Raw genomic sequence first — 24,459 nt, 5'->3', positions numbered from 1 at the left:
CACGTTTCATCTTCATTTACCAAAAGGAAACGTAGAGGACACACATGCCAAACAGGAAGGATAACTGCTAAAGTTACAAAGTGTAGGCTTTTTGCCTGAATCTTTAGGGTGCGTGTGGTTACCTCCCACATCTCGGCATAATGTATAAGGAAGTGCTGCCCCTGTTGACGGCATTGCCAGCTACGTCCAGCTGAGCGATGGCACCATCAGGATGCCCACTGATCCTGCTGGATTGGATGAAGATTAGCCTGTGCTAACAATTCTCTTCTTACGTAACACCTGTCTTTCTTGATTTTAAGAATGCTTTTTAGCTCTCTTTTAAAAAGCATCATCCCATTGCCTCAAAAATTTTCTCAGTAACAGTACAATGGTATTTCCAAAGGGCATTTCATGAGTCTTGGATACATCAAAAACACAGCGTGAGTGTGGGAGACAGTATCATTGCCCATGCACCTTATTCTTTACACAACAAGGTTTCTTTCCAGAAGCGACACTGCTGTAGAAGGGGACTCCTGCCAAAAATACGCTGCTGGGCCAGCGTGCTGGGCCCCATCAGGAGGCCGAATGAATGACCATAACTTTGGGGGCTTTACTTAACTTCTCTGGACCTTTGCTTCCCCCACAGTAGTAGTAGTAGTAATAATAATAATAATAATAATAATAATAGAAGAAGAAGAAGAAGAAGAAGAAGAAGAAGCAGCTGTATAAGTTGTTCTTGCATATGTCTGGCACTAGCAACACACAGCGATGCTAACCTGAGAGCTTTTCACTGAACTGGTGCCAAGTAACAGAAATGCCCAAAGTATCCTAAAATTTGGCTGGCATCAATCACGACACAAACTCTTTCTCTTTTTGAAAGCGCCATTTATTTAAAGCTCAGTGGCAGTGCTCTCCAGCAGAGCCTCCTGCCCTGCTGGACACTTCTCACCTCCTGCTGGGGAAGGCAGCCTTTTGCGACTGGGGCTAGAGGAAAGGGACCCTGAATTTGTAGTCTGATGACATGTTAATTAATTAGCCACGTGCAGTTAGCACCTCTGCCACAGGTAGCAGCTTGAAGTTTCAACATCAGGGGAACATCAACATTCTGCTGCCTTTGATGTTTTGAGCCGGATCCCATACCAACCTTGTTTGGGGGACGGATCATATCATCCTAAGGGGCTCCCTGGGAGAAACTCCCCAGCCAGATCCAGGGCCAGCACAGGCATTGAAGTTTGCGTGTGTTTCCTCCCTAGTTTCACGCTTTGGTACTTTGTTCTACTTTGCGGCCTTTCCCTGCCAAAGACTTGCACATAGATGCAGCACCCACGGAAGACGAACTCCTAAGAACTGGCGGTTGGTTTCAGTTTTTAAAAATATTCCTGTAGGCAGTGAAATCTTGGGCTGTGGAGAGCCTGTTCCGGGGCCCCTCCTTTCCTATTTGTCAGGTGATATACCGCGGGCCTTCTGGACCGGACAGGGCTGGCGGAGGGACCCGTTCACGCTCTGCTCTCCGCATCGCCCCTCCCCTCAAGGCTTGCCTTGCCAAACGCTCCCGGGCGCTCTGGGTCGTGTGCCAGCTCTTTGTGTTCCTTGCCTGTGTTCATTCCATCCTGATTTCTGCTGACCCGGGTCGCTCGGAACTCAGCTCCAGCTCTTGTGGACTGTCTTTCGCCAACCTACAAGCAATCCTCCTGGGATTCCAAGCCCCAAAGGAGCGGGGCCACTCCCCCAGCACCGCAACGGCCCCCTTCCTAAGCCCACCCACTGCCGTGGCGCCCTCCTCCCCTCCCTAGGGCTCCCACTGTAGCCCACTTTACCAATAAACCACCGATCGCTTCCCCCTCACGCCGCGAGAACCCGTTCCTGCTCTGCTCACCCCTGTCCTGCAGGTCCCCCAGGATGCCAGGCGCTCGCCGCCTGCACGCCCGAGGAGTACGCACGTGGCGCACTCCTTCGCCACCCTCACCCCAACCTCTGCTAGCAGCCACGGAGCCGTAGACTCGCTCGGGTCTGGAGCGGAGTGATGAGAGCCGAGATGGAGGGGAGGACCGCAGGAGCTGGGTGGCGCTGCAGCCGCAGCGCCTCTAGAATGCCCCGGCAGCGCGGATTCCCTTGCCGCACCAATCAGCCCAAGGGATCTCTGCTGCCTGCCAGGGACGCAGTCCCTCAGAGGTGTTCAGAGGTGTCCACCCCCGAAAGGGAACATAGCAACCGAATCAGCAGCCAGTTGGTACTATGCAAACAAAGAAGTGGGCACCAAAACGCCAGCTGAGATTTTTTAACCCCTACTGGCATCCCGACCCCCAGGTCAAGATGTTTAAGCAATGCCAAGGGTACAGATCTCTAGAGGAAAACAAACAAAGAAACAAATGGTTAATTCGAGGAGTGTGATGCCCATTCCTTTGGTACTTGGGCCAGAGAGTGTGTGCGTGAAACTTCAAGAAAAGGGAAAGAATCAATGTTTCGATGGAGATTTAACAATCTTGTGAGTCATGGTTGGGTCCCACGAAACCCAGCCAAGCGTATGGAGCCTTCTGAGTCAGGCGTACACTGGCAAGGAGAATTACTGATCGAGCCTTATTTGGACATACTGATTGACACAGGAAAAGGAAGAAATGCATCATAATTTGTAGCGGCATTTTTCAAGGCCTTAGCGTATCCTTCAGACCTTGTGGCATGAAGAGTTCATTTCTAGAAGGCTGAAAGGGCCCTGGGAGATGTGGACCACACAAAGCGAGCAAAAGTGGAAGAAGGGGGATGAGCCAGGTAGTTCAGTATACCGACTATCAGACCAAGTTCAAGCTGTGGGCCTGAGTTTCTCCCTGTTTGTGAAGCAACTGACATCTTTAAGATATCAAGCCAATAGAGCTTTTTAAATGACTAAGATCTTTCTGTTGAGAACCAATGAGAAAATGGATTCCAACCATCACATACTGATCCCATTCAAGGCTGGTTCTCTTTCTGGGACCAGCTCCTACCGCAAGCCAAGGGACGGATAGCCTGTGTGCCAAAAGTCATGGCACACGAGTGGGAGGGAGAGCAGACTCCAGAACGCGGACAGTATTTGTCTTTGCTCAGTGAGGTCCAACAGTGTGTGGAAGGATACAGTACTACTGGAACCAGAACTCGCAAACGGTCCTCTTCATGGGCCCTTGGCCTGAAGGCAAGACCTTACAACATGAGCCCTTTCTCTCGGCAACTTCAGTTGCATTGCCAACACTGGCCAGTTGGACGAATTTTGTTAACTGGTGATGTGAGGCCTCGGATTTCCCTCTCTGTAATTCTTCAGCTATAAAGTTAAAGGTGCAGTGAAGGAGGCAAGCTTAGGGGAACTTCAGAAAGCGGATAAAGGATGTGATCAAATGACTCCTCAAAATATCAGGTCCTTCTGTTTCACAGATTCTCTGTCACACCTGCACTTAGCGATAGCTTCTTTACATATGTGCTCCTAGTTATAATAAAGATGATATATATCACGGTGGATCATTTCAAGTCTCTTCTCTCCCAAACACACTGGTTTAAAAGTCACATTCAGGTACTTTGGTGTTAGCCTTAAACACTTACCTACCGGCTGTTTTGTCCTTCTGCATTTTAAGGTGCCAAAGAAGAGGTGCAAACTGTGACATAACTTCTATGAAGCGATGAAGTGAAGGATGGAAGCCAAGTGACGGTGATGGTTACAAAAGGTGCACATGGTGAGTGCTTTTCCTCGTCTCGTATTCTACCACCAAGTGAAGATTGGCCAGCACTTTGTCCTTGGGTACGCACACGAACCAGCTGGTAGAGAGCTAAGCAGCCATTGTGTCTAGGCTGAAAGCCCACGTCACTTTCAGTATGTTTTGTAATTAACCCATCTCACAAGAAGTCATGTAGATTATCTACAGTGTAACCACAAAGAGATTAAAATACACTCCATGCTATTAGCATGTGTAAGTTAGCAATCTTTAGATTTTTTTTTCTGAACTGCCATGCTCCATGATCATGTTTGTGTCAAAGGTATTCTGGCTGGAGAACAAATACCAAACAGTCAAATAATCCCGAGGGGTGCGCTAATCTATAGCCTTTCTTCATCTTAGGGTGGGTTGCTGTGGCAACCGCCCCAGCTCACTTTAAAATAATTTTTTAAAGCTCACTTCAAGAGCTACACCCAGCGTGGGCCAAGCTTAAAAGCAGGCAGAGCCAGTGCACAGGGCTTTAGCACACTGCTGCTTTAATGTAGGCAAGTAGAGGGGAGAGGAGGGTGTGGTAGGACAGCAAACAGCTGAACAGAAACTGCAACAGGAGCTTTCCCTGGCGACAGAATCCCAAGGATTATTATCTCTGTAACTTCTGCAGCACTTGAGCTAAAAACGTGGCTAACTATCAGTCTTTTTGGATGGAGGGGGGAAACAGTGAGTGTATATTTATGTTTGTAAGAAGGCACTCATGATGATCCTTTAATGAAGGAAATATTGGGTGATTAGACCAAAAGCTGACTGATCTAATAGCCCATCAGTCTCAGAAATCATTTTCTCACAAAGAAAGTGTCACCTTTTAATTAACTGGATAGACCCCTAGCTTCCAATTCATTTAAAGGAGAAAAGCTTTTTTTTTTTTTTTTTCTACTCGCACAACCAGAGACGTGCACGATCTGGCCTATAAGCAAACTGCAGTGTAGAAAGGACAATTCCACGAATTCTCTTAAGAGAATCCAGGTCTCCCATTCCCTGCTACAAGCTCCTCCCAGCCTGGGAAAATACTGTGATCTTAGGCAAGCACCATCAGGTGGCAAAAGATCAGAATGACTCTAGTCACACAGATAACTGCACAGTCCTGACATTTAAAGAAGACAAAGCACAGACCCGATTGACCAATTGGAGGATTCCTTATGAATCATGTAAAATCTCAGGTGAGTTTCAGCTGTGCATTTCTGTTTCACCTTTTCTGTTCCACTTCAACTGCAGAGGTGTATAGGAAGGGAACTAATGCTAATATTAACTTAGGTCACACATAGTTAAGAAGCCAAATCTGCTCGAAGGGGAGGAGTCTTGCATTTCAAAAAGCCAACCCTGATACATTCCAGATCCAGATTATTTTCGAATGGTCCACAGCGTGGGGTGGTGCTGACTCCTGAATGCTCCCACTCTCACTGCTACTCTTGGGTTTCTTATCATGTTAATTATAAACAAAGCTTTAACACAAGGAAAAGGTAAAATGAAAGTGTTTCTATTGGGAAAACAAAGCAAATCCCAAAAGCAAAGTGTACTGGAATAAATAGAATTATCCGCAGTAATCCATAAAACGAGCACAGCTGAAATGCATTGACTAATCTACCCGCTCATGTTAAATAGGCTATTACAATGCATCACATTCATTTCAGGCATTATGACAAATCCACGTGGTCCATCAAGTGGCTTGCTCTATCGGGAACTTTGTGAGTCTTAAAAAAAAAAACTAAAATTCATTTCACTTTACCATCATATGTATACATCTCAGCACTCAAATGCCCCTATGCCTTTAAGCTGTTTTTCCTTTTTCAACTAAATTGTACCTGAGTGAAAACCTAACCTACCTCTCTCTCCCACATGATGAAACAGAAATTATGGTGAGAACAAACTCACCCCGAGAGACAAACAGGCCACAGTGCAATGTAGAGACCAGCGCCGCTTCCTGACAGTTGGCCGTGAGTTCTTACAATAAAAGCCAAGGAATCGTCCTGGCTGGACTGACAGAGCAGCCATGAGCAAAAAGTTTGGAGATGGTTTGGATCTAGCTGAGCTTGCCAGAAAATCCACCTTCCCCTGCTGGACCCAGGCTAGTGAAAGGAACCAGTTGCATCCACCGGCCCTGGGTGAGCTACAGAGTGCAGGAGCGATGCTTTTAGAATGAGGAGCTCTCTTTAATTAGCCAAGTACTCCTGTGTCCTCCCGTTGTCTGGGCTAGTGCAGCCTCCCTCCAGATTGGCCCTATCAAAGATACTAAACAGCTTTAATGTAGCTCCGTGTTTTCTGTGACCTATGGTTCCCTGGGGCCTGCAATCTTGCCACTTCCCGCTCTGCACCCTGGCTAAAATGGATTTTATCTTTGGCTCCTATTGGGCGTGGTGGCCTTGTGTAGGGCAGAGGAAACACCAGCCTGAGTAGCAGCCCCTTTGGGGTGTGGGGGAAGAGGAGAAGGAGGAAGGGGCTGGCATGGGGGGGAGGGTAAGGAGGAGTGTTTATTATGCTTCAACCTACACATAAGTCTGCTTTCTTATCAGCCTCTGGTTCTGTTTCCTGTACAGCTGAACCTCTTCAGGATAAAGTGAAGTCATCAGTTATCGGCCAAGAGTAGCCTAATGCATTTGGGAAGTGGGTTCGCTTTACATGTTCAGGACCTGGATAAAGTCCAGCGAGGTGTGGAAGGGACGAGGTGGGGGCGGGGCTGTCCAAGCTAGCGGCAGAAGCCTGGCTCAGGGATGTGACCAAAGTGACAGCAAAGTTCCTCAGCCTCTCGCTGAAGTCTAGATGGCACATGCTGGTCATTGCTGTCTCCTTCCATGCATTCGTCACCACCGCGACACTTTCTGGCTCTTTTCCAGCCCTTTTCCCGACCTCAGGGGGGCCAAGACCCCGAATGCTCCGAGGCTGCAGGCGGCCCCAACCCGCGCGGCTTTGACGCGTGAGTTCGCAGCGGAACGCGCGGGCCGGAGCCATCAGACCCCCGCGCCCCCCGCGCGGGAGCCTGCAGCACGGTCGCGCTCCCATTGGCCGAGGGGAAAGATCCGACTGGCCGCGGCCTTTCCCGCCAGCCGGCTCCCCGGGTCCCCCGGGGCAGAGAGCAGGCAAGTCGCAGCCCCGACTCCCGGCTGTGCGTCCTCGGGCCGTCGCTCGCCACCTTGTCTTCCCTTCCGAGCCAGAAAGAATTGTCATTAGGTGTGCGTACCGCTCGTGCCATTACCCCACCTTACAACTAAAATTAGCAAAATGTCAGGAATGGAAAGATTGATTCAACCCAGATGCAATTATCATTTAAAAGTGCTTGATTGAGGTACTGATGTTCAGTGATTTATTCTGCATACCATATACATAATTAAAGTAGTGGAGTGAAGTAATTTATCAATCTAGTTGAGACTGGAGGGGTGAGCAGCGAGCTGCCGCGGTTCTGTTTGTTTTATGAAAATGCTCCGAGCTCTGGGCCCGCCCCCCTCTCGCCCGAGTGGAGACTGACGATCGCTGCAGCTCCGGAGGATTGTGCTGCTTGGGGGGCTGGTGACTGTGGGGTGGGGGAGCCAGGGACAGGGCGGCCACCGGCGCGTGGAGCGAGTGCAGGGACAAAAACCCGGCGACGGGGCCCAGGCAGCTTCCAGATCGCGACCTGTGTGCGCGCTCCCTCCCGGGGCCCTACGGGACCCCCCACAACCCGCTCCCCAACGCACGCTCACACCCCAGCACCCCCGCCTTGTTACGCGATGTTTCCAAGGCTGCGAACCGCTCTCCGTTCCCCCTCCGGCTTCGGTCACTTCCTTCCTGGACGCAGTTTTCTGGACGAGTCGGCTCACTTTTAACCCGGCCGGCCTCCGAGAGCCACTTTCTCCTCCCTCCTCTTCCTCCACCTCCTCCTCCTCCTCCAGGAGCGGCCTCCGCGTGCGCGCGCGCCGGTGTGGGTGCGCGCCCCCTCCCCGAGCGCGCCGCCCCCTGCGCGCCCCCGCCAGCGCGCTCACGCGCACACCTCGTCCCCAGCCCTCGGCTCTCTCTGCTCGCAGTCACAGTCGCTGGAGCACCCGCGTGCACCCGGACATCTTCGGGCTGCTATTGGATTGACTCTGAGGGTTCTGGCTGTGTGGGTCGCCGGCACGGCGTGTTGGAATCAGGTGGAGCAGCGCTTCCAGGCTGGACGAAGTAAAGATCACTGTTCTTTTTTTTAATCCCCCCCCCCCTTTCTTAAGAAAGGAAAATATCCCAAGGACTAATCTGATCGGGGCTTCCTTCATGTAAGTACCTCTGACATTTTTCCAGGAAATTGCAGACAACCCGGGTTAGTTTCTGAAATATGCATCCATGTACCCCGCCGCCCTGGATCTGTTTCCTTTTTTTTTTTTCTTTCCTGTTTTGTGTGTGTTTTTTGTTTATTTAATGGGGGGAGGGAGGCTGAAGTTGAGGCTCGTGGGTGCCTTCTCCGCGTGAGATTCCCTGTACTTGTGTGTTGTTAAAAGTAACTTTGGAGGTAGCTGGGTGCGTTTTGCCATCAGCTGCTCCAGGCACTCCTGCCTCGTTTCCTGTCACACCAGCGTGTTTAAAGTTTCATGAAGTTAGTGCACGTCATGAGCATGCTGGATGGAGCTGGTGGATTTCACTGGTTCACTGGAGGTTCTGTGACCTTGAAGGCGATGCCTTAAGACTGCGGGTGAGTTCACGGTGGGAGATGCGCTCGCAGAAGCTCCCGAGACTCTGATCTGCGCCGGGTGCCGCCTCGGAGCCTCTAATTCTCCGGATTAGTTTAAGCTGCAGCCGGGCTGTCAGCACACGCACCTAGGGGCAGCTGCTTCCCTGGGCAGGTTCTGCCTGCTTCAGTAGCTTGGACAGAAAAGACGTGCCCCGGACGGGCTGTGATAGTCCGTATTTCACAACTCACGCTAGGGTTTCAGTGTTGATGCCTTGCTGTGTAGCTCCAGTGGAAGACAGAAACTGTGCAAAAGGAAGAGCGGTTCAGTCACATAGATTGCCTTGTGCTTGGACTTTGGATGAAAGTTACCAAACTCCGTGATAAAAGTTTGGCACAAAGGAAGCATAGGTATATGGTCAGGGCATTTGTTTATTGTGTTATTAAACATTATGCAAGCATGATATTCTGTATTGCTGATGCTGTTTGCTCCCCACCCTAGAAAGTGGCGAATGATTCTTTAAAGGGAATTTTGTTTCAGAATCATTTCTGACGATCCTAGGTCCAGTGAGTTATTGTTGCTGGGAGAAAGCCCTTTTTTTCTTCACATTTTAGGGATGTGTGCCTTTTGTATAAAATACTCTACATGCTGACACTAGAAACCCAAGCAGGCACTCTGCCAGCCCTTAAGCCAGTGCAGGGTGGAGAAGGGTCGTGACACGGAGTGCATTTTACTATTGTGAATATGACACTAAGTTGAATAGTAGCTTAGGAAATGCTGGAGGATGGCATGTATTTTCCAAGCGCTGTAGGAGACACTCAACCACCTCTTAGATCCATGCAAAGATGTGCAAGTGGCCAGCCTCCTGTTCACTGCACCTTGCAATGGAATTGTGGTGGCAGAGGGAAGGTATTTACAGCAGTCCTGAGAGATGGGACCACCTGTGAACCCCCTTTAGCTCCGCAGTGCAGACCCATTATAGCTTCAACCAGACTAACAATCTCCACTTGGAGAGCAAAGCATCCCATGGAATTTTTGATCATGCCGGCTTTGGCTAGTCATTGAACATGTTCAGTGAACAGCACAAGCAGTATTTTTGTTTCTGCATGAGTCTCTGCTAAAAATGAGGCGGTTCATAGACTGTGTTGCCTTCCAGCCTATGCCTGCAGTTATGCATTTATTTTGCTAAGTTAAAAGAGGTTGCTCTCCATCGAGTGCATTCAGAACGTGATGGGGAGGATGCGATGACCCCATATGACACCTGTGTCAAGACGAAAAAGTCTCTTAAACCCACTATCATTGTATTTGCACGAAAGTAAGCTGTGTATTAGATGACCAAGTCCATTCTAAAAGTTTTTTTTTTTTAATCAAAACACACTTTTAACACAGTGTTTGTTTAAAATAGGGTTTCCCAGTGAAATCGAGGACACAATAGCTGGCAGTTTCCTTTAATTTTCACTAAACTTGAGTAAAGTCTTATTTTTCATTAGTGTCATTCACACAGCTTTGACTGCTAAACATATGTTTCAGACTTCTGATCAAAAATGATGTTCTACTTCATTCATCAGTTAGGCTTTTTGCATCCTGATTATCATGCCTGGGCATGTCTTGACAAATTAAATGAAGCCAGAACTTTTAGTAAATATTTTTTTTAGTTTGAGGAAAAAAATGAGCACTTTATGATAAAGTCAATATTTCACCATTTCTGAACTATACGTGTTTTTTGTAAGAATTTAATCACAGGCATTAACTTTCCAAGACAGAAACACATTGATACTAAAAGCTCCATGAAACTTAAATACAAAGGCTCATTGCACTTTGTCTACTCCTTGCAAATATATTTATTTTGCAAAATTTGGGGGACCTGGTCCATTCCCATAGGGAAAATGACCATTGAAAGAGTTAGAATTGTATCCTGAGAAAGAATCATGTATTATCCCAGGTGGAAATCTATTAAGCTCTTCTTTGGCCCTCCCACTACCAATTTAATAAATTATATAATACAACTCTATCTTGCTAATAAGTGATTCCCGGGAATTAAATTTGCTCAATAAGGAACTGCACTAAATAACTCCCTAGCCTATATTAACATTATTATTTAAAACTTTCTTCTCTTTATTCTAGCACATGTTGTGATTTTTTATTTCCCACGACCACCTGGGGTAGATTTTGAGTCTATAAAATATCAGAAAGTGACAAAATGGGAAAATATCACGGCAGCGATAGTTGTGCTGAATAACAACAAAGAAATGGTTACGATCAGAGAACCATGGTTTTCAGGACACAACTCAAAGCATTGTGGAAGTGTTTCATGTACAATTCAGGGTCATTGCATGCAGGAGAAAGAGGTTTTGGTTTTTTTTTTTCCAAAAAAAAGTTCTACTTTTTAATTTTTTTCGAAAGCATATCACCCGAGAACACACCACCCAAGTTAAAGTATGAGACAAACGAAAATGTGCGTATTTGTTGTCCCAGACACAGGACCAAGCTACTGACTCTAAAGGGCAGCGAGCATGCCATCTGGCCACGAGCAGGTGATGAGGGTCCTGGGCCCAGCCCTGCAGTTACTCTCTTGGTTCACTTGGACCATTCTGCATTGAATGAAGCCTGTCTGCTCTTTGAGGTCTGTCATCTCTTTAGGGTATCAGAGCTGATTGCACTGGCAATTCACAAAACCAGGAGCCATCGTCATGTCCATGCACCTTACAAAAAGCAGATTACGCAGTTCACGTGTTAGTTGGGTAGGTCAAAGATAAAAGCCGATTGTTGAGAAACGGCAAGACGCTCCAATTCCGAGTGATAGCTAGATGACTGCACTGCGACCCTGTTGCTTCCTCGTTACCGGGAGCCATTCACACGGTAGCCAGCTCAGTTCTCAGATGGCAGGCTCTCCGCAGCGAAATATGAGAAAACATTTCCCCACTTCTTTACATGAATAGACAGCAAGTTGTCTAAGTGAGGTGCTTGTATTAAGGTGTTCTGTGCATTAGATATTTTGGGAGGTGTAAGGGGTACAGAGTAGAGATGGAAAGTTCACCCACAATATTGAGTGAATGAGTAAAGCGTATGTGCTGGTCAGTAACCATCCTGTCACGTGTTCCCAAATATATTCTTCATCAAAATGTGTGATTACATGGTTATGAATGCATACATCCGAAATATATCTTAAGGGGTGCTTATTAGTCAAATTACATATAGCATATACATGTTTTGTATGATTGTCATAGTAAGATCATTCTCTACAAGAAAATGTGCCGGGTGAGAGTTTATTTCAGAGAATGAAGTTGAGGCTTACATGGAATTGTGCAAACCCCAACTACTTACACATCCAACTCCACCGTAATTTCTTGCTTCTTCAAAAATTGAAGTCCTTTTTTACCCAACTGATGCCTCCTAGTGTTTCACACAATAAAACACTAATGAGTCACTCGTAAATGTAAACATTGCATTTTCATCGCCTCTTCTGTGATACATAAAATTAATATTTATGTGTTTAATTTTCTGTGCATTATTATAATAAGGTTCGAAGTTCTAGTGAATGAAATGTTTCCTCGGAGTGGATTTGTGGCAGACACTTGCAGGTTCCCTTTGACCATTAACAATATCTTAGTAAGTTTTAGTAAGTTTATGATCTTCCATGCCAGCTCATCTATTCCGGGTTGACAGTCAGTCTTATTTCTCAGTGAGAAACATAAGCAGAATAGCAAGGCTTCCATTTTGTAGGCCTAGTCATTGTATAGCTGAGCTAATCCTGAAATGACTGGTAGACCAGTTGCAAAGGGACTAACTATTTCATTTAAACCCTGGACTAGCTTCATTGAGACAGAGCTGTTTTCTGTTCTTTGGCATCCAAACCCTTGCAGATTTCTAGGTTAGAGTGGTATCCAAGAGAAAGAGGGCTTGGAAAAATTTGAGAGTGGAGAGAAGTGCACACCTTTGCACAGAAAGGAAATGAATCACATTATTAGCAAATAGAAGAACTTGAAGGGGATAGGAATGCTACTTCACAGAACAGAAGCTCGTTAGGGCCTCATTTCTCACGGCTAGAAGCTCGCCTGGGTGCAGTGGCAGTGAGGGTGGTTATCTGCTTTGGGGATGGTGAGCAGAAACCTGGGGTATTATTGTAGTCTGTGATGTACAACAAGGACGATGGGAGCTTCAGGTCCTACATGGATTTTGTTTTTTGTTTTTTTGTTTGTTTGTTTTTTGTTTTCTGCACTATACTTAGGAGAGGAGATGTTCTCCTGGTGGAGCTAAAATTCACAGGATATACTCCCATGCCTACAACACTCATGGGCCTCTCCTGAAGTTGTTACAGAACACACGTGCACAAAAACAATCACAAAGTCCAAGTCCGACAGTTAGCAAGGCTCTGAGCTTGTGCTACACTTGTTGTCTTTGTGTTACCTGCGTCTGGGGCCTGTGGCTGTACTGAATCAGAGCACACAGCATCTCAACAGGACTTGACTGTCAAGGTTTTCTAAATCTGTCCATATTCCAGGGCCATTAGGATTCAGTGCCTGTTGGACACATTTCAAAGAATGTAAGGGGGTGTGTTCCTTTCGGCCAAGGAAGCAAACATGTCGAAAGGGGTGGGCCTTTCCCACAAGAGCTGCATTTCTTGCCTTGGCGAGTTGAAGCAAACACAGTGTGCGAGAGAATAGCTGCAGGAGAAGGAAAATAATTCGTAATGATCGACTCTAGTGAGCGGAGGAAACTCAGCTCTTTTTTTGTAAAAGCAACTCTGACTGATAAACTGCTTTATGCTGCTGAGATCTATGAGAGCTCTCAATTTTAGAATTTATAGCATTAATCCACAAAATAACCACAAAATGTGCTATAATTTTGCTCTTGCCCCAAACAGGAATTTGTCACAGTCGTATCTGACAGATAGCATTAAGAATATGTAGTTAGCATGATGTTCTTATGTTAGTTGTTTTCGCCTGTGCAAGAAAAAAATTAAGAATGTTCTGTGACAAAGAATGCTAAGATTATAGAAAAATAAACTATTCAATAGTTTTACTTAGCATTTCCATAATACTGTTTAACATTGGCTGCAGAAATGCAAAATCATATTCCTATTAACCATGGAAATTATAGGATGCCTGCTGTATGAATCTATGGGTTAGCTTCGGTGGATAGTAAGAGTAGCATTTATTTGCCATCACCATAACACATTTGCTGCACATTGTCACTTTATGGCCCACATTAAATCTCCGCAGTTATTCTGTGAAAAATATAACCAGTGTAAACAAAGTTCAGAGTGGACACGAAGAGACTCTTTGAGGGCACTCTAAAGGAAATCGGTGGCATTACAAACAACACAAATAGGCAACCTATTAGGGGCAGATTGCTGCAGGAATCATTACGCCTTAGTCATGCAGACAGTATAGAGACTTTATTAATTCTTAATGTTGTAAATCTGACATGAATGGGGCAGTGTTATTGGTGCTGCGAGGGGTGGTGATCCCTGTCGAGTGGCGGTGTAGGTCTCTGCACACTGGTTCAGACAAAGTACCTGACACTTGTTTTTAGAGCAGGGAGGAACTGATGTGTGAAGGGGTGCCTGGCGGGGACCTGCCCTTCCCCGGGGCAACCTGAGCAGGGGTCTGGCTTTCCTCCTGTGTCTTGTTGTCATAGATAAGTTGCACATGAAGAATTCAGGCAAGTTGCTCTCAGATACGGTGGAGTCTTGTGATTGCAGATTTGTCAGAAGGTAGTTGTGATCCTTCAACAGAATGTGCCTTGCTTGTGCAGCCACAGCCCCAAACTACCCCCATCTTTTTTTTCCTCCCTGTGTGTGATTCTGACAGCAGCAGGATGCTGCCCGTCTCACAGACATGAAGAGCGGCAGTTCTGCCTTAGACATGCTTGTTTGTTTGCTAAATTAGACAACAGATTCGTTGGTTTCCATTAGTGGCAACAGACAAGGAAATTCATCTGCAACTCAGCCAACTTGACTTTGATTTCTCCAGCCCTAAAGAATTGGTGACCCCTCACAAGGTGTGTGGTTACCAAGGCTGAGGGTGGACTGCTGGCGTTGTCCCTTCACACAGCGCCAGGGACGGGGATTACTTTATTTTTGAAGCAGCAGAAATAGGAGCTGGGATGTTTTCCTTTTTGGAAATCAGGGTCTCACATGGGAAGCCTTGATGAGATGGTCTACCAAATTGCAGTCCAAGATCTCTTTAATGAACAAAGGTGTACAGAGAGAGAGAGAGAGAGAGAGAGGACATACATTTGAAGATAGAGGCCCTATATTTTTCAGGTTTCTGTTGCATCTTTCATACTCGGACAGAATGCGTGTGTCTAACCAGATGTTTTAAGCTAGATCCTGCAGGTAGATGCTTCTCCAAGTGGACCATTTAATGTAAATGGCTTTGTGGGAAGGTAGTTTGAGGAGTTTTAAAAGGAAAAAAGAAAAAAAACCCTCCACTTACTGTAGTCCCAGCTCTTTCTCTTTAAAAAACAGTAATTATACTCAGGATAAAGAAAGGAAAAAAATAAACTCTTTTAATTCTTTGTCACATCGGCAGTTTCTGCTGGCGTATTTCTGTTCCCGGGGTGCAGGGCAGGTAGCGGCTTGGAGCTGCACCCTGAGCACTTGTGGGCTGTAGAGCAGAGAGAATGCTCAGTGCCACTTCCTGCACTTCCCTGCTCCGGCTCGCAGTGATTCCAGTCCTGTGGCGTGGCCTCTCTCCCCCTGTGGGGGCCAAGGCACAGGAGGCTTTTTTTTTTCCTGAGTAGTCACTCTGTTATTGGAAAATAATAATAATAAGACTAATGTTTCTCTAATTTAAAACTCTGCTTGTTACGTCGAGAAGACACAAACTACAAAGTGGATTTAGTATGTCCCCTTTTCATTCCCACAGAGCAGTTTAGAATGCACAGAACAATAGGTGTGAGACAGAAAATGAGACCTCTCCACCCTCAATTCTCAGCACCAGTAGGTCAAATTAGATTCCTGAATTTTTTTTTTTTTTTGGCTGCTGCTGTGTTGCCAATCAAATATAGAACTTTGTTTCCAGTGAAGACTATGTGTTATGTTCTAGATAAGTTATATCATTCTTGTGATATAAATTAATATTGAAGAATGCTTTTTTTCTGCATATCTCAGAGACTAACAACATTCACGAGACAGTGTGGTGCTGCAGTAATTTCTTATTGATAAACATTCACAATTCCAGTGACGGTTAGGTCAAAATACAGAGGACAGAGACAAAATATGTGCTCCAGTTTAGAAATGGCTGTGGTGCTCTGCATTTGAAAGATACTGGGGTCAGCAGTGCCTTTAGGATCATGCAAAACAAATTAGCTCCTGAATTCCTGCATGGATATCTCCTGTTTTGAACACTGTAGGCTGAAAACTTTGCCCTTTCTGTGGAAAATAAAGTGGAAATGGTTGAAAAGCAGCTTTTAATTGCCAGCTCCTTTTTTGACGGTCCTCAATGTGATTTTTAAACATTCTGTGAGAAAGCAGCTTCTAGCTGCCGTGGTTCATTCTGTCAGCAGGTGAATTCTCATTTGTGTAAGGTACGATGGGACGGTTGCCACCTCACCTTCGCCTTTCTGAAACTGGTCTTCATTGTTAGAAAGCCACCAAATGCAAGTCTTCTGTAGAAAGGGCTACTACCTCCTAACTGTTTTGCTCAACTTTTATTTTAAGGCACATTATTAGACTAAATCCTATCCAAATAGTATATACATGTTGGTTCAGTCATTTACCCACTAAACCATTTATTAACTACCTGTATATAGAGCTTCCCAAACCAGACCTGAACAGCTATATGTAATTTGAGTTTTCTTTAAGGTAAAAATCAATAAGAAAGGCAGTTTGAATCATGTCTAAATTGCTAAGCAAGGATTTGCATGAATGTGTTTCTCAGTAAGGTGCTAAGAAATTAATACATCTAGATCCGAAGAGATGTAGTGGATAGCTTGTGAGACTATCATCACAATGGTGAATTTCTGTTGTAGGTGTCCCGATTCCTGCACTCTTTCAAGACTCAGTGGTAAGGGGGAAAATAATTGAAATTTTTATATAATATATATGTATATTAACGTAGATAGGCATCAGTAATTTTTGACATTTATTTCTTACAAAATCCGACATTTTCTTTAAAAGTTCAGTTTAAACCTTTAAAACAATGGTCTGTAAGGGTTTTTATTTTATTTTATTGGAATTCTCCAGAAAAGTAGAATAATTGGAATCATCACCCCGAATGAATATCATTAGACACATGGTAAAAGTTTCCATCACAGTGGTGGATATAGATATTGAAGACAGAAAACGACCTACCTTACTACTTAAGTACTTCAGAATGATACTTGATTGGAACTTGAATCTCTTGGAGGCTTGTCGCATAGGTAGTTGTCTAATCGAGACTGCTGGGATGCATCCATCTTGGAGGTGCCTGTTTCTTATTGGGTCGTCTTTTAGCAGAGGCATATGTAGTTTAGAAAATAGATCTTCTCACCACTATGCAGCAGCTAATCCATAACAAAGGTAGAAATCCAGACCTAATACTCTCAGGATTATTTTTTTCTTAACTCCCGAGGAGGGCAAACACACCTGATTCTTTTTCTTAATGTATCTGCGTGTTCATTTCCAGTATGCAGTAGAAGCACACTCAAGCTCTGTGTAGGTCAGAGGTTAAGGAACTAGTTTTGACTGCATTTTTCCCTTTCGTGTGTTTGGCTTTTTCTCCCCTTACATAGAGCAAAGAGAAGCTTCCACTGTGACTGTCATACATTTGCCAAGGGATGCCTAAGACGCGTGGTGCTGGGGTTTATTTCCTTGGTGGTCCACGGGTTGTGGTGCACTGGCATCATCCCTTTGAGACCATTTGATCCCAGATCAGTTAGGCTGCTTGCTATTCTGACTCCCACTCCGTGCCCATTTTATGGCTTTAAAATAAAAACGAAAGAATTCTTGGCTTCACTCGTTTTTATATATTTTTTAAGAATTTGGATTATCATCTGTCTGGGTGCCCTCTTCTTGCCTCAGCGTGTTAGGGAGAGTGACAGCAGCTGCCCTTGCTGCCACATGCAACATCACAGAGTTGTTTCAGGTCCCAGCTCAGCTCCTCACCCCAGAGAGGTTGCTGTGGCTTGTCCCAGTACAGCGCCATGTCATGAAAGCTCCAGCTGGTGATCTTGAAACAACAGGAGCCACAAGACAGTCTCTGTAAGAACTGCCCACAGCTTTTAGAGTCAGTGGATGGCCCTCGTGTGCCGGAAGCTCATGGCGTCATGGACTTTCAGGAGGTGGGTCAGATGTTGGGCAGGTTGGACCCTCAATTAGGGCTTTCATGGTGCTCTGGGAAGTAGTGGGCCGGAGCTCCAACGGGTGTGTACATGTGTGTGCACGTGTGTGGGGGGCAGAGAGTGTAGGTGTGTGAGAGAGGATGAACATGGCCCCAAGAGAGACAGAAACCATTTAAGGAAGCTGAAAGAGCTTCCAGAATCCAGTGCCATTCTTGATACCGTCTCCATGATCATTCGTGCCTGTACTCTCAAACATCATCAGTAATGGAGGGTGACACTGAAGAACTGTCACCCACGCCCCGCTCAAAAGCCATCCCCCCATGTGCTGGCTCGGCCCTGGAGGCAGGTTAGTTAACCGCAGAGAGGCTCAGTTTCAGCATCTGTCAAATGGGGATAATTATAGCACCCACCTCATGGTGTTTTTGCAAACGTGAAGTAGGAGATTACACATAAAAACGTTAAACTCACACAGTAAGTACTGAGTAATTATTAAATTATTATCTTAGCACTACACTATATTTCCATCAATTTATCTTCCTGCTAATGATGATCACTTAGAAATGCCTGATAGGATAATTATTTTGAACTTTTTTTTCAATACTTGCATACCATTAAAATTGGGTCACTTTCAGGGCAAGTCTAATTGTGAGGCTGTGCTAGGTCAATTCTAATGATTGCTAAGTACAGTATACGTCTTTCCCTAAGAAAATCAAAACCATTCACAGATCAGATGTTATTCAATAAATATCATATTATTTTTAGAACTAGAACATGGAAGCAAGGTACAAAATAATTTTATCCATGAGTTTTGGAAGTCACTTATTAAAAGTTCTGAATTCCAGAAAGACTGCTGCTTCGTTTTAATAAAAGTTTAGTCTGGAGTGTTTGATGTACATGCAGTTATTAGGTGATTTTAATAGTGAAACAGACTTAGGAAGAATTAGAAAGCCTTTTTTCCCCTTAGCATTGGTATTACCCACCTTTGAAGGAAACAATAACACTCCTGGCTTCTTTTTCTTACTGCACAGCTTTGCTTTATGTAGACTTGATTTTTTGGAGAATGGGTGTCATTTTACCCAATTTTACATGGCCCCTTGGGCATTCTTGCATATAATAGATATTTGGTAGACTTTGTGGAGTCAGTGACTAAGTTGTAATTCAGAAAGATAAAATACATTTTCAATTTGAAGAATGGAAAAATGAGGCAGAGGAATGGCACTGCTCTTGTCTTGTTTTACTCACACATTTCAGGTATTATTTATTATACTCATAGTTTATCCACTTTGAGACTATGAATCTAATTTGGGCATTTTTATTTATGCGAGAAGAAATAAAATGTGTAGAAAATGCAAAATTTAACCTAAGGTTTTGATCAAATAAATCTTAAAATTTATTTAAGACCTAGATTAAAATGGGTGTATTTATGATATTCAGAACCTGCATACCACTTTTTTTTTCCTGGCTTTTCTATGCCTTTAATTTCTCAAAAAAGAAATTCATGTTTAGGGCAGCATGTTATGCCAATACAGCCTGCCCGGTTCATGCCCCCTGGGGTCGGGGTTGAGGGGGTGAGTTGCAACCTCTTACAGTTGTTCTTGTGATCTTGAATAAAGCCCTCCAGTGTGCACCTTGCATTTCAGCTCTCTGGTCTAAGCCTGTTTGAATGCCTGAAATAAAGAGTGTTCAGCGTAAGGAATGCTAGCAGAGGGGACTTCCCTGTGGTAAAGCAGCATGGACAGCTCCCAGCACTGCAATCAAGGATGCCTCTAAAAGCTTTAATTTAAAAATAATAACAATAATAATAGTAAGTCTGCATGAAGATGCTGGAGCTCTGGAAGGCACATGGGCTTAGAGAATTACTCCCATCTGCAACCCCCTCCTCCTACTTAGTAGCCCTTCCCAAGGTTATGATTACTGGAAAATGGCTGTTAATCACCAGAAATTTTTTTTTTGAATGCAGCTGCTTTGCTTCAGTCAGACTCCTAATCTATTAAGCAACTTCATCTCCAGTTTAAAATTTGCATTGTCTACTGTATGGAATAAATTTTCATTGTAATCAGGCCTCCAAGAGAAACTCCCAATATGACTTATAGGAGCACATTTGTTTGTATGGATGAACCTGTCTGCAGCCATTGAGCCAACTGTTTAAACAATACTGTGGCTGATCAGCATAAAAATAAAATACTGTAGTGCCATCCGTGGTAGTTGCTTTGCGAGAGATTCAAATCAAGGCATCTTTAGCATTTGGCAATGTAATACTCACATAATTCAGAAACTTAACCCAGATATTTAAAATTTTGACTTGAACCGGAAAGGGCTTTTAGAAGTTTAGCACTCTTACACCAGGCTATGGTGGGGTGGTTGGGCCTTTCTCTACCCCTAATGCTTATGGCATTTGCTGTAATTTAAAGAAAAGAATCCAAAACCTGAGTCAATATTGGGTGCGAATAGGACGAAGCAGCTCTCGTTTACAAAGGCCCCTTTGAAGATGCATTCTTACATGTAAAATTGACAGGCTCCAAGAGGTGGTTGGATGGTGTTCATCATGTTGGAAGGAATGTTTCAATTAAAGTTGAGCACTTTCTCTTCCAGGTCTTTTTTTCTCCCTTTTTTATTCGCTGTGCCAAGGTATCCATGTGCGTTTTCCCACTGTCATCTGGCGCCTTCCCAACAGATGCACGCAATCTGTTCTGCTGTCACTAACAGGGTTCGGTTTATGAAAAGAATGTGTCAGAACATGCCACTGTAGTCACTTTTACAGGTTTTTTTAAAAGAGTAACTGAGAATATATGCATTGCCCTAGTTTTATTGTATTCAGTCCTGAAGAAATTTCTAAGAAACTTTTATAATATTCATAGACCCAAAAGCTTACTGCCATTATTTTTGACCAAATATTTACTTACCCATCAAAAAATTTAATGTTGAAAAGTTCAGACGTCTTTGGTGGTGAGATGTATTGTATGCCCACGAAGAACTAGATCTTCTATAGGAATGTTTAAAGTTAACCTTTTGTTTGGATACAATGATCACATATCCAGTGATGAAATTTACTGTGTTATAATTATGTACGCATCTACACTCATAACGGAGGCAAATCTACTTGCCTTCTGGAATCAGCATATTGAAAAAAGCATATTACAATATATTCCTTAGGGTATGGTCTTACTCTATCAATTGCTTGACCTCGTAGATAAAAATGATTTCCTTGTCTTTATCTCCATTAAGTTAAACCAAAAGTGGTTAAGCTATCAAATGCATTTAGATCCACCATAGAGACACTGGATAAACTATATTTTAACAAAATAATGTGACGTTTTTTTCTACATGTTTACATTTTGAAAGTGCAATACGTAGATATTTCTGAACTTAGTTTCTGTTCTGTTTTCTCACCAGCTATTCTCGATAATTTAGTTTCTTGTCTTATTCATAGAATATTTAAAAATTGAATAATGAAACCTGTAATAATTCCTAAGCTAATGAGTTCAGTAAGTTAACAGGATTTGAAGTTTTATCTACGTGTCGTAAGAATATGAACACACATATTGACATGCAAATAAATAGTACATACACTTAGCAGTTTGTGTACCTTTTATTGTGTTTAAATATCTCTGAGAATTGAAGGCTTTCTAGTGAAATTAAGAACTTTAGAGTTTTAAAATGATTTTTGACTTGGAGAACAGCTTGAAACAGGAAACATAATTTTTGTACATTTTTATATATTTGTGTAATTTACATGAACTAAAATTCAGATTAAGAAATTGTAGTAAGTAGTTAAAACTGATAGAATTTAAACATGACTTACATATGGTTGGATTAGGAAAGCAAGTTTTCGCTTTCTGCATAAAGACAATTTATGAAATAAATTAAAGGCATAAATACATCAGGAATTTTGTTGAAGACAAACTGATACACTCTCCCATAGTTTGAGCAGTATCAATTAGGGCCTTTTTGAAGCACCTTTGCACCTTTTAGTAGGAAAATAATTTACCGTTTGAATTCACTGACACTATTGTAACGTAAAATTAGTAGAATACCTTCTGAGGTTGTATCATTACAGTAAAATATCTTAATTTGTAAAGAAGAAAAATTGTGTTCATCCAACTTTAAATATTGTCATGTGTACACGTCCTAAGTGGATTTTCTAGTGCTTTTGATGCTTTGAACACAGCAAATAGATTTAAAATAAGTCATAAAGTACCATTAGGAAGCTTACCTGTCTACACTGTAATTTAGCAATGATTTTGCATGGCAGGTGTCTGCTTTTTCATCTGTAGGTACTTGAATTTGCTTAGTTTCTGTTCTTGGCATCCGGAGTGGTACAGTCAGATCCAAGGCTCTCTCCCTCTTCTCTTTAAAGCCACCAGCAGAGGGAAGGGAGGACAATCTCCGTGCCACTAGAGAGTAAGACTTGGCCTTGCTAAAGTGGATAAAGGGAAACCACCCAAATCTTACATTTTACTGTAATTGGATGTATGGAAGATAATTACAAGATAAAAACTCCTTTGGCAAACTTAGTAACCAGAATTATGAATCCTTACGATCCTTTATCACTCAAAGTGTAAAAGAAAAAATGTACAGTTCTAAATTTCACTAGGGAAAAAAAAGTAACTCCTTTGAGCAGGATTTGCAGAACTTTTGCAAATAGGTTTTGTCTTGTGAAATATTTGTGTCTCACATACTAGTATGCTCTTTTATTTAACAAGGTTTGACAGAAGAGTAAACACATCTCCCCATCCTGGTTTATTTCTTAGGAATGAAGGGAAGGGAACTTTGGACATGTGACATTTTCCTGGTGCTCTAGGCTCTGAACTTTGGAAATATTTTATCTCAGAAAGACCTTCTAAAATGGTGTCAGTTGCCTCTTGGCCACCCAGGAGGGGTACCACCCTTCTGGGTGGCTAGAAGGCAACCCTCCCTTTGCATTGCTTAGTCACAGGTCTTTTTGGAGGAAAGGCAGATTCTTTTTGTGGGGCTGTCCCCATAGCATGTATTATTCATAGACTGAGGGCCTCATCAAAGGATCTCGCTGCACGCATGATGATGGGTTGGAGTGCAGTGACCAGAAAGCTCGCCACTCGGTTTTCTCTAGGCAATTTAAAGACGGTTGTAGCCTTTTTCCATCTGCATCAACATATGTTGACCAGTTGGTTTTCAACTCTCGCTGGCTTGGTGGTTGGAAGCAGGGCTGATCCTCTATAAATATAATTGATACTTCCAAGTCTGACTTAGGAATTCCACTTTCACTTGTCTCCAGCCTCACTACTCAAGATATCTCTGAGAAATTCTCGTAACTTTTAGGATGTGTGTGAAAAGCTTGTCTTACTGGTGTCAGCGACTTCATGGTGATCATTTGCAGACAACACAATCACAGCTACCATTTTTGAAGAGCTTGCTCTAGGCTTAGGCGCCGTTCTAAGGGCATACAGCTCCATTGCTTTGCAGTACGTAGAGGGAGATCTGTTACTCTCCAACTACACAGATGAAGACACGGAGGCAAATTTTCAGAAAGTCATTTAGTGAAAATTCTCCTCTTTGTGGCAGAGCTTGAACTGCATCCCAGCTCTTCAGAGCTCCTGCCTCCAAGGCCAGAATCTCATTCACATTTGCCCATCTTTTGCGTAAGAAAAAGAGGGACTTTTACCTTGGCATTATAAATTTGTATGGCATCATGGTGAATAGTATTAAGTAATCTCAGAATGGCATTATAAACAGTGTAAATATATTTAAAGTGATTTGATTATTTGTTCTATGATACAGTCCCATATTAACTTGGTTCAAAAGAAAAGAACATATTTCATCAGTTTTCTGATAGCTTCTCTTTTCATAAGTGTAATCTTATTACTATGAGAAAATTCATTTTTCCATTTGCTATATTAGCCTTAATTGACATGTGAACATCTAGTTTTATCATCTCATTTTGATGACCTGCACTTTGTTTCTTGAACTGTTTTCATTTTTAACCTTCACTTGCAAGAATCATAATGATTTGTTTAGTTGTAATTTAAGACTGTGAGCTGTTTGATAGAGTCTATAAGCGGACATTAAATGGATTTCAGAGTGATTTTGTTAATTTAATTAGTGAAGATGAATTGTCTGGAGAATTTGAATTCAAGTATGCTGTTTAATTTGTTCTTTGCAGTGAAATAAGAAAAACAAACAATAAAATCTTAAAACCAAAGATAGATTATGTGGAATAAATTGCCTAGTTAGGGTAGGTCATGTTATATTGGGAAACTGGGAAATAGTAGACCCAGTTTATTCATGCAGTGCATGGTTTTTTTGTTTTTCATGGAATATTTCTGGGTTCCGGAAAAGACACTTTGAAAAGGAATAAGGATCATTTTTAGAATTTTTACTATGAGAAACAATATGAACTTTCTTTCCTCTGATAAACAGTTTCCTTGTTTTTTCCCATTAAAATATTGTTGGGCTCTTAACTCAAAGGGGAACAGCGAGGCTGTCGGAGGTCAAACGGGACTTGGCTATTTCTGAATTAGCGAATGTGTAAGCTTTGGACTTCAGAATTCATGGCTGCCACATTCTTGAAGTCATGGATTCCTTGCCAGATTTCCACAGCTCATCTTAGAAGCTGCCTTAGGTTCCGCCCAGCTTCGCTGTAGAAGAGAATGAAATGCTTGTTTGGATTACTGTGCAAACACCAAAATAATCCATGTTCTCTGTCCTTAAAAATGCTTTTATTGGAAATGTGACTTGGAGATCTCAGGGCTCTATGTGTTGTAGGGAATTCATTGGTCCTAGTGACCCCCGGGTCACTTGGCGGTGCCCACGGCCAGGGGAGGTTCAAGGGCCACATGCTTCTACAGCTGCTCTGCCTTTGTTCTACTCTTTCCAGCAAAGCCGTTGAGGCCATG

General features: G+C 43.4%; 1 protein-coding gene across 7 annotated transcripts in view; it reads left to right on the top strand.

Moving 5' to 3' along the window:
• The window catches only part of MEF2C (myocyte enhancer factor 2C), a 159,067-nt gene that overhangs the window by 9,595 nt on the left and 125,013 nt on the right, over window positions 1–24,459 (top strand). The window contains exon 2 of one of the 7 annotated variants that reach the window (XM_058656352.1): window positions 3,576–3,674. The gene's annotated coding sequence lies outside the window, so the exon portion shown is untranslated. Of the gene's footprint in view, window positions 1–3,575; window positions 3,675–7,224; window positions 7,931–24,459 lie in introns of those variants that run through there. The other 6 variants (XM_058656354.1, XM_058656357.1, XM_058656356.1 and 3 more) reach the window with 6 other exon arrangements.

This window comes from Ochotona princeps, chromosome 28 (genome assembly GCF_030435755.1).
Source record: "Ochotona princeps isolate mOchPri1 chromosome 28, mOchPri1.hap1, whole genome shotgun sequence".
Taxonomy (NCBI): Eukaryota; Metazoa; Chordata; class Mammalia; order Lagomorpha; family Ochotonidae; genus Ochotona; species Ochotona princeps.
Note: the sequence above shows the minus strand (reverse complement) of the source record. Positions and strands in the feature narration are given on the sequence as shown.